This window comes from Camelus bactrianus, chromosome 17 (genome assembly GCF_048773025.1).
Source record: "Camelus bactrianus isolate YW-2024 breed Bactrian camel chromosome 17, ASM4877302v1, whole genome shotgun sequence".
NCBI lineage: Eukaryota > Metazoa > Chordata > Mammalia > Artiodactyla > Camelidae > Camelus > Camelus bactrianus.
The window spans coordinates 51,553,821-51,563,475 of NC_133555.1; the positions used below are offsets into that span (position 1 = coordinate 51,553,821).

A 9,655-nucleotide genomic window follows, 5' to 3' on the forward strand; every position below is an offset into this window, starting at 1 on the left:
GATTTAGAATTCTTTATTGTTTGTTATCTCCAAGACAGCTCAGTGTTTATTATTTCTATTGCTACTGCTGCATTTTCAAAGAGCAATGGGCTAATTATTTTCCAAATATCAAAACTTGCTACAATTGACTTGTGATGCTAGTTATGTACTGCTGTGTCTTAACAACCTGCTCAGTGTTCATTGGCTGCTTCACTCACGAAACTTTTGGTAGGATGTCTTTGGCTACTTGAGCAGCACTATCTGAACTGACTCCTCCTGTATTTCCAGTGTCCCCTCGATCCCTCCTCCAGCCCTCCCTGGGGGACCAGTAGTTCTGCCCTCAAAAAGCCTGTTGTTTCTCAGGAAGAGTTTCCTGTGAAATATAATCATGTCCCTCTTGTGGGGACATTCAGTCCAGATATTTGGCGGCAGGGGAAAATGTTTAGTCTGCTTTTGTAGAGCCTAAACTGTTCCATAATTATTAGAAGCAAATCCAATGAGGAAACTGTGTTGACATCTAACAAATCAGCATAAATCTCTGATGAGGAAGATCAGCTTCCCCGTCCCACTCAGGCGTCATGTTGGTGTGACACTCACTGTGGCTAATGTGTTCTCCTGTGTGCAACGTAAGTTTGAAGACACTATGAATGGCTTTTTGTTTAAACATTTTTTATTGATTTATAATCATTTTACAGTGTTGTGTCAAATTCCAGTGTTCAGCACAATTTTTCAGTTATTCATGGACATATACACACTCATTGTCACATTTTTTTCTCTGTGAGTTATCATAACATTTTGTGTATATTTCCCTGTGATATACAGTATAATCTTGTTTATCTGTTCTACAATTTTGAAATCCCAGTCTATCCCTTCCCACCCTCCACCCTATGAATGTCTTTTTGTTTTTCTTCCTGAGTCTTTCCACATCAGTGTGTCTGGTAAATTATATGAATCCTATTTATTTGCAGCCCAGCACTAAACTTTTTTTTTTTTTTAAAGAATCACGTGTTTAAAAGGTTAGTGGACAATTTGTTAGAAGATAGAAGTCCTCTTAGATTTTGGTCCTAAATTCAAATCTTGGTTAGTGGTGAATGAAAATTCCCCTTAAAATTTAAAATATAGTGATATAAAGTTTTAAAAATAGTTAAATTTTAGTCGATTTCATTAAACACTATAACGGTTATTTACCTTTAACCTGTTTCTGGGGCAATTTTGCAATGATTCCCTCTCTTCATTGATTCTCTTTATCAGAGTCCTTGAGAGGCCCCTGTCATCACTGTCAGTATCATCATCATCATCATCATCATGATAGAACGGATTCCTCTGGAAGATTCTAGGAAAATAAAGAGACGGATGGGGAGACACGTAGGTGAGTGTGTGCGTATACACTGAGAACAATTATTAGACATTAGATGCACAATATCCATTCCATTTAGAGAAGAATGTGGTCATGAAATCCTGATGTGGTGAACGAAGGAAGCGGTGGGAACAGGATGGTCAATGGAAAGGAGGAGGAAGTGAGCAAAGCTGGGAGCAGAGATCCTCTGTTAGGAGACCAGGACATTGGTGTGAATGAAGGGACTGTGGTGGCAGAACAATGTGTCCCCCACCCCCACAGGGAAGCCACCTGTGACATGTTACTGTAGACAGTAAAAGGGATGACAGGCATTTTAGGAGAAAAATCTTAAAAAATCTTAGAGGATTTTCCTTCTAAATTGGCTATTAGCCTTTTAAACACATAATACGTTGTTAAAGATTAGTGCCGGGTTACAAATAAACAGGATTTGTATAATCTCACCAGATGTACTGAATGTGGAAAGACTAAGGAAGAAATACATAAAGCCGTTCACAAGTGTCTTGAACCTTTAATTGTTCACGAGAGGAAATGTTACCCAAGGTGAGTGTCACAGCCACATACATAATGCCTGAGTGGGGTGGGACAAGGGGATCCTGAGATGAGGTGATAGGGAGAGTAGCCTGGATTTTCCAGGTGGGCCCAGTGTAATCACAGGGGTCTTTACAAGCATAGGACATTTCCCATTTGAGTTGAGGATCAGAGGGAGGTGCAGCCATGTAGAGATGTTCAGAAAGGCTGCTGGCCATGAAGATGGAGGAAGTCGTGGGGCACAAGCTAAGGAAGGTGGGTGACCGCTGGAAACTGGAAAAAAACAAACAAACAAGGAAACATTTTTTTCTAGACCCTCTAGAAGGAAGACACCCTGCTGGTACCTTGAATTTAGCCCAATGAGAAGTGTGTTGGATCTCTGACCTCCACAGCCATAAGGTGATAAATCTGTGCTGGTTTAAGCTATTAAGCTTATGAAAATTTGTTATAGTGGTAATAGAAAAATAACATAGTGAGCGGTAGTATAAGGCATTAAAGGTCTAGGATGGGTTGTGGAGAGGATTCTGACATTTACACCTAAAAAACAACCAGGTAAATTGGGAAGGTGTTTTAAGGAACACCTACCTGGCAGGGCTGTTAAGCAGACTGTTTGGAGTGAGGAGAGCATTGGAGTAGAGGAATCAATTAAATCTCTTCCAGAAAAATAAGGAATAAAATGTAGCAGGGCTTCAGTGTTAGTGGATGTAGGAATGGAAATGGGCAGAGAGATATAAACATTACTTTGAAATTAGCTACAGGTTTGATGACTGCATGTTGGGGAGAGTTAGCCAATGTATGTACAGAATGTTTGCATCCCCTCAAAATCCATATGTCGAAACCCCATCTCCCAGGGTGATGGCATTGGGAGGCGGGGCCTTTGGGAGGTGATTAGTAGGATAAAATGAGGTCAATAGGGTAGAGCCCTCATGAATGGAATTAGGGCACTTATAAGGGGCCCCAGAGTGCTTACTTCTCTCTGCTCTCCACCCCATGAAGATAGTGGGAAGACAGCTATCTTCAAGCCATGAAGGCAGTCCTCTCCCATATACCTTGACCTTGAATGTCTCAGCCTCCAAAACTTGAGGAATATGCTGGTTGTTTAAGCTACCTGACCCATGGTAATTTTTTACAGCATCCCAGACTGACTAAGACAGTGGAGAATGCCTCTGGGTGTGAAACTGATTGCCTGGAGAATGCTGAAACCCAGGGAAGTGGGCAGCACAGATGTTAAATCACTTAATCCTGCCAGCACAGTAGGAGGTAGAGTCTACATATTCCTCACCATTTAAAGGTTAGGAAAAAGAGGCACAAATAAGTAAAATAACAACAACAACAACAACAACAATAACAACAACAACAATAATAATAAAAATTTCTCCAAGATTCACACAGAACCCCCCAGAGGCAGAGTGAGAATTTATACTCAGGCAGGCTGGCCCTGGAGACCCTGCTTATAACTACTAAATCAAATGGCCTGGCTTATGTGGATCTTTTTTTTCAACTGTGATATGACGGTACTGTGTCCAATAACTTATAACTTCAAAAGACCTCACTGTAAGGGAATCATTAGTCACGAGTGTTACAAACCACAAAAAGCTAGACATACAAAAATAACCTGTTAGGGCAAGAAAACTACTAATGTTTCTAAACATCATATGTGCTGAGCCTTTGCTGTAAAATGTTTATTTATAATTCTGCCTGGCTACAGAATAACTTCATATTTCTGCATGTGGCTGGTGGCTCACATGTTGGACAGCATGGGCCTAGAGAACTTAAATGACTTGCCGAGCCTCACCCAAGAAGCTCATGGTGGAATCAGATCTACAATCTGGGACTTTTCCTTCTTATCCAGCATGTCCTTCATGGAGGCTTAGAAGCTTCTCCTTTGGTGCCCTGTTGTCTATCCATGCTTATGACATCTTGTCAGGTGTCCCAGCCTGCTCCTGAACATCAGCCAGTACACAATTCTGCTCTTTTCTGACCATGTAATAGCTCTTAACAATTTTGGTGACATCAGTTCTTATCTGGAAGGGTAGTGGCTAGAGATGTAAATGTGTCCACAAGAGCAGACTGACTGATTTTTCATAAACATAGCAGGAGTGGTCAAGAAAAGAAAAAGTCAGGAAGAAAGACCAGCAGAAGCAAGTCATTTAATATACCAAATGAATACTTTCAATGTTTGGTTGTGTTACTGAGTCCAAACTCATTCTGCTCACTGCAGGACAGGCCAATAAATTGGAAGACCACGTTTTGTGGCAAGAAATAGCGTCTTTAATTGGAAAGTCAGCTGACTGAGGACAATGCAGAGTAATTCTCCTGGAGAACCATCTTCCCCTAGTCACAATTCAGGCTTCTTTTATATTAAAAAGGGGAAGGGGGTGTGCATGTTTGTTGCAAACATCTTGGTGTAGGAATCCTTTGTTGTTAGAATCCTTTGTTGTTGCAGCTGTCCATCTGGGTCAGATCCCTGTAAACCTCCAACAAAACAAAAGTTATATTCTGTTCTGCAACATGTTATCTTTATAAGAATGGAAAAGTGTTAATATCCTTAAAGGTCAAAGCCTTGATAATAGGTTCTCCTGGGTATTTCAGGCTCTAGGCAACATTGTTTTATAAAAGGTGCAGAACCAATAAGACTAAGCCTCGGAAACAGCACAAGGTTAAATCAAAGAAAAAGATGTAATATGGAGTCAGATTTGTTCTTTCCTATTACAATATTGCCATGGAGAAACCACTTTGGGCAGCTTTTTTGGGGCCCTGGAGGCTTTCTCTCTTTGCCTCTGGGCATCTCTGTTGAAAACCCTTCCTAGCTGTCTGGCCTGCTGGAAACCCATTCCACCTGGTTTGCCCTGAAGATGTGTTCTGTTTATAACTCATTTATACTCCTTGGAAAACAACTTAATAAAAACTCAATTGGTTTTCCACCAGCTCCCCTGGGCAGGGGTCAGTGATAGCATGTTATTATTTTATAAAAAATATACATAATAAATGAAGTCATAAAACAGCACTGGGCACATAGGAGAGGGTCAATAAATGCTTCCTGGCTTAAAGCAAAAGTGACGGCTCAGTTTTCCATGGTTGCTGTACTTGCTGAGCTAGTTACTCCTTCCCTCCATTACACTTTTTTTTTTAACTGAAAAAGAAACCCATGCATATGGTAAAAAAAAATTCAAACAGCACAAAAATACACAAGGGAAAGGTTTCCCTCATCCTTTGTTCTCTCAGCCCTCCCTGGAGATGCCACTGTTTACAATCTTTTGTGAGCTTTTCCAAATATTTTATGCACATTTCAACCTATGTATGTAAATTCCTTTAAAGTTTTACTTATTTTTAACCTAAAAGGATTTAAATCCTCAAGTGGCTTCTGCCTCGATAATAGCAAAGAACACATCAGACTCTGTATTAGATCTGTTCCTTTGACTTTAACCCTGTGCCCTGTTTCCTAGGCTTAGTCTTGCTGGTTCTGCACCTTCTGTAAAACAATGTTGCCTAGAGCCTGAAATAGACAGGAGAGCCTATTCTGAAGGCTCTGACTTTTAAGGATATTAACATTTTTCCATTCATATAAAGATAACAAGTTGCAGAATAGAAAATAACATTTGTTTTGTTGGAGGTTTACAGGGATCTGACCCAGGTGGATAGCTGCAAGAACAAAGAATTCTAACAACAAAAAATTCCTACACCAAGAAGTTTGCAACAACCAAGTAAGTAGGAAATGATCCCGAATTCTGACTTGGGGAGATGGTTTTCCAGGACATTAGTTTGCCATCTAGGTCTACAGAAACTTGCTATTCCATGCCCCAACATCTGGTCTTCTGATTTATTGGCCTGTCCTGCATTGAGGAGAATGAGTTTGGACTCGAGAACACTCCTATCTACATAGCAAGCTGGGCACTGGAACTGAGGACAGCTCTCCCACACCCAGGGACCTATTGTAGACCCTTCATTGTTCCACTAGGGTGGAAAGTGGTTTACCCAGGCGAGATGGGAATTATGCACTGACACTCGGGCAATCTGCTCTGTCTGAGTCTCTGAACTTGTACCTCCCGCTCCCTGCCAGCCCAAAACCTGGGACAGTGCAGCTAAGGCAAAGATCATGCCTACCTCAGTTTCCCAGCCTGTAAAAGGGGAATTTATACTCTTCCTAAGATAGTTCTAAGCGACAACGCCTGTGGGTGTTTGGTTCTGGGAGCAACAGGAAGCTGAGCTCCTCTTGGGGGCAACAGGTGTGATCCCTGTAGGGGTTCTGCAGGGCCTTGGCTGGGGGGCTTGACCAGGGAGGTGAAATTTGAGCTTCTGGCCTTGAGGGGCTAGAGAAGGACATAGAGGAGGACTGGCGCCTCCTTCGGGGTGCCCTTGAAGGTAAAGCTTTTTCTCTTCATCTCTGCTACTCCCCTCCCCCTTCTCCCTCTAGATCTCTCGCTTCTCCTTGCTCCTCCTCCGTCCATCTCTCTCCCTCCAGTTTTCGCTTCCTCTCCTATTCCTCCCATCTTCTTCCCCTCTCATCTTCTCCCTCCCTCGATTCCCCAGTGTATCTCGCAGAACCCAGAGCCCAGAGCGGATCGCTGGCCCTCCCGCGCATGCCCACGGTTGGATGCCAGCTGGACCGCGGGACCGAAGCTCCAGCTCCGAGCCAAGGATCAGCTCCAGTGGCTGCTCGGCTCTGTCGCCCGGTAGGCCTTTGGCTGCTGCCTCGGGTCGGGGCTTCCGGCTGTGTAAGTGGAAGGTTGGGGGCTCTGGGGAAGGGGGTTCGCGTGTCACAGCTTGCGAGGGCTCGAGTTAGTGCGTGTCCAGCTGAGGGGCTCGCGCCAGCCCCCTCTGCCTGCGCCACCTGCCCCGGCGTCCAGGCCACACAGTCCAGGGCAGGGCACGCACCTGCCCGGGACATGGCCACCCCCATCCATACCACGGCCCGCACCTGTCACCTCTCGCCCCAGCCGGGGTCCCCTCAGTCTGCAGCCGGCGCCCCCTTCCGCTCTCCCGCCCGCGAGTCCCCTCCTCCCGGGCTCCCTCTCCTCGGCCGCAGACCCCCCGCCCCCCGCCCCTGAGCGGGCTGCATCCTGGCCGGCGGGGTCTGCGGAGCCCGGCGGGGGTGGGGGCGGGGACAGTGGCTGGGACTGGCCTCCGAGCCGGGGCTGCAGCCCGCGCCCCCCGCCGCTTTCCCTGCCCTGCCACCCCTAGAATGCACTCCTCTCCCTTTCCCTGTCCCCGAGGTCCAGCTCAGTGGCATGGACGCTGTTCCCTGGGGCTGAGATCCTCTGGCTGTAAAGCCCAGCTTCTCCTGGCAGAGACTTGAGAAAAGAGAGAGCCAACGCTGAGCATGCTTCTTTCTCCTCCCTCAGTGTTTCTGCCCCAGGTAAATACCCTTAATACTTTTTCTGGTGTTTGGATGGTGGTGCTTGTTGATGTCACGTGTTTTTATAGTGAGCGTGATAACAGTGTTGAAAGCAGGGCTTGGTTCACTTAAAAATGAGCTGAGGGGTAGGGGCAGGGCTGTACTTAATATGTTTGAGTTGTTCTGCAGGAGCTAAGGCCCCCACCCAGGTGGAGGATGGTAACTTCAGGTTGAGCACGAGATTCCTGGAACATGGCCCTATTACCTACCACCAACTAGTCAGAAGAAAGACATACACCTGGAAGCCCTCAAGCCTCATTTTGCCTATTAAAAACTTTACCCTAAAAAAAAAAAGAAAAAATTCACCTCAAAAACCATCAGAGAGTTCAGGGTTTTTGAGCACGAGCCACTGTTCTCCTTGTTTGGCCCTATAGTAAAAACTTTACTCCAAAAACAAAAACAAAACAAACAAAAAAAAGAGATGAGGGCTTGAGGCTGTGACATTCTCCATCCTCCCCTCTCCCAGCGTGAAACATGTGACCGTCGGTTTTAAAAAGATATAGTCCTTAACTAGTCCAGCCCAACTACTGTGTGTTAACAGGAGCAGCACCATCAGAGGCATTTTGGAGACCCAGGAGCATTGCAGTCCTAAAGATCTCCTGGCAAATTTTTGTTTGTTTTTGTTTTTGTTTTTCTTAAATTGTGGGGCAGACTAGTAATATAGAGGGAAAAATAGTGGTCCAGAAATATTTTTTCGTAGAACTGCTTTATTGTGATATTGTTCACACACTGTGAAGTCCACCCATTTAAATGGTACAATTCAGTGGCTTTTAGTATATTCACAGTGGTGCAACCATTATTATTCCAGAACGTTTTCATCACTTCAGAAAGAACAGTGGAAATGAATGATCTATCCACCCCTCCCCAGTGGTGGTTCTAAAGAAATTTCCTGGCTGTTCCTGAACTTAATTAACTTGTTACATTCCATAAAATATCTGGTAGGAATTCTAATCAGAATTACATTGAATCTATATATCAGAACAGGAAGAATTAATATCTTTGTGGCATAAACTTTTTCTACCCATAAATGTATCTGGGACCCTATCTTTTCACCTGTACAGAGCCTGGCCTATGGAAAGTCTTCACTAATTTGTTGGGTCTGTGAATAATGAGACTATATATATCTTTGGTTGCAACTGTAGCTTTTCACGAAAGAGAAAAGTAACCTCAGTGAAGCCAGTTGACTCACTGATGGTCAGAAAGAGTGACAGCAGTTGCTGGAAAGATCGAGTGGACCTGGTGCTTGCAACCAGTGTTCTCCACCACCTACAGCTACGGGGATTACAGTTTTCTTTTATTTATTTATTTATTTTTAAAATTCTTATTTTTTATTAAAGTGTAATCAATTTACAATGTTAGTTTCAGGTGTACAGCAGAGATTCAGTTATATATATGCATATGTACATGTATATTTTTCAGATTGTTTTCTGTACAACTCATTACAAGAAATTGAATATAGTTCCCTGTGCTATACAGTAGGTCCTTGTCATTTATTTATTTTATATATAGTAATATGTATCTGATCATACTAAACTCCTAAACTGTCCCTCCCCCTTTCCCACTTGCTAACCACAGTTTGCTATGTCCATGAGTATTTCTAGCAGCATCCTTTTTGCTAGTAATATATGCTGGTTAGCTGCCTTCATTTTCAGTAATTCCATCTTATATGTGGACGCTTTGCTTCTGGTGGGCCTGCATGTGGTTTGCACACGTGTTCAAAGAGATCTGTATTTGGGAGAACTCCAGGCCTCGTGTAGTGCCTGTCACGGAGCTCCTGCTGAGCTCATGCTTGAACTGGGAAAAACCATATAAAAGTTGGAATTTCCACTGTGGTTGAGACTTCCAGGTTTCTATAACCTGTTTAGCCCACCTTAATGTTGGCAGCTCCCATACTGGGTAATTTGGTGGAACTGCATGGTACGACGGTGTAGAGAGAGGGCTTGTATGCTTCTTCTCTTTCTTTTTTCTAACACTCATTCTCCCGGGCCTCACACATCCTTCCCCAGGAGTGCCCAGGGCTGGCTTGGTGCTGGGCTGAGGCAAGATTTGTAAATAAGGCCCTTTCCTCATCTCTTCTGAGCCTCCGTTTCCTTCTCTGCACAATGACGGCTTAGACTAGATCATTGCTTTTGGGTTTCTTTTAAATCCATGTTTCCTTTTGAGAAACAGAGAACTCAAATCTCTGCTCCAACCTTAATTCTTCAGATTTTGATATCTCCTCCAAGGGGTGACACAGCCCTTTGTGGAAAGTTAATGTGACTTTGGTTCTTTCCAGGTAGCACAGAAAAGACTTAAGAGATTTATTGCAGGGAAGGGACAGGAGGGGGTCAGTATGTCACACTTTCGAGTGTGAGAAATGGAGCAAGGGCTTGGATTTAAATACAGCCTCTGACGTG

At 44.0% G+C, this 9,655-nt stretch overlaps 1 long non-coding RNA gene across 1 annotated transcript; it reads left to right on the plus strand.

Annotated features, from left to right (window-relative positions):
* The first annotated feature begins 3,006 nt into the window (after nucleotides 1-3,006).
* On the plus strand, nucleotides 3,007-9,130 carry LOC141573720 (uncharacterized). Its single transcript, XR_012499734.1, has 3 exons — nucleotides 3,007-3,124; nucleotides 6,279-6,537; nucleotides 7,078-9,130. It is a non-coding gene; the product is annotated as an uncharacterized LOC141573720 (long non-coding RNA).
* Nucleotides 9,131-9,655: the final 525 nt, after the last annotated feature.